At 51.8% G+C, this 1,076-nt stretch overlaps 1 pseudogene; it reads right to left on the bottom strand.

Moving 5' to 3' along the window:
• Positions 1 to 738: 738 nt before the first annotated feature.
• On the bottom strand, positions 739 to 857 carry LOC111736043 (annotated as a pseudogene).
• Positions 858 to 1,076: the final 219 nt, after the last annotated feature.

Here is a 1,076-nt window from a genome sequence, read left to right as displayed (position 1 = left end):
ACATCTGTGCAGAGCCAAGGTGAGCTGATGGAAGTGAGACAAAGCCAGGTGGCCGGGGTTCTCGGTGCTGTGACATAAAGACAAGCCCCCTGCCAAACTTCCCCTGCCTACCTTGCCTCATGGTCTGATCCCAGCACGAGCAACATGCTCTTGTGGATGGATTTGGAGATCCCTGGGGTTCTGTTAAGGCTTGATACTCCCATCTGTGAGCAAGGAAATGGGACACACTTGGAAAAAGGCAAATGTGGACTCTGTTCTCCGTGGGGACTCATTAAAGTGATCTTAATCTCACTGGCTTCCTTGGCATTCCCTGCAGGCACTCGGGGCTCAGCTTCCATGCAGTGGCTTCCTAGCGGAGGCTTGCTGCCTTCATCATCCCTGACCCTCTTCCCAGTGCTCATCCGCCCACCTGCCTGCCTGTCACAACTCAGATACCAGAAAGAGACCCTTGTCCAGGTTCAGGTGCCGGGTTTGAGGCTGCTCGGTCACGTCCCCGCTTCAGGCCTCAGTGCTCCTCAGCAGTGAAGGAGGCCAGTACCCCCTACTCGGCCAGGTTACTTGGGAGGACTGAAAGCGATGGGCGTGAAAGGTTTTGTCCCAGCGCCATGTGGGTAAGGAGAGACATCTTCCAGATCTATGTTTCTAATTTTTTTTTTTTTTTAAGCAAGCAACTCTTGGTTGACCTCACAGATTGCAAGGACCTTGTCAGCTTACAATCCTTTATTTTCTTATACTTTACGCCTACAGCACCTAGTCTTCCTGGGTAGTCTCCCATCCAAGTATTAAACAGGCCCGACCTTGCTTACCTTCCAAGATCAGACGGGATCGGGCTTGTTCAGGGTAGCATGGCTGTAGACCAGATCTATGTGTCTAGACTGGACCACTCTGACTTCCGGTCTGGGTGTTCCAGCTGTCTGCTCACCATTTCTTGATGCTTTCTTCCCATGAAACAGCTTGTCGGTAGTAGAAAACACTGCAGTTCAAGCTCTGCCAGCTGTGTGACCACAAGCTGGTCAGTCACTCTCTGTGGGCCTCTGTAGCCTCTTCTGTAAAATGCGAGAGAGGGCTTCTTCTAA

This window comes from Pteropus vampyrus, unplaced genomic scaffold (assembly GCF_000151845.1).
Source record: "Pteropus vampyrus isolate Shadow unplaced genomic scaffold, Pvam_2.0 Scaffold16, whole genome shotgun sequence".
Taxonomy (NCBI): Eukaryota; Metazoa; Chordata; class Mammalia; order Chiroptera; family Pteropodidae; genus Pteropus; species Pteropus vampyrus.
Note: the sequence above shows the minus strand (reverse complement) of the source record. Positions and strands in the feature narration are given on the sequence as shown.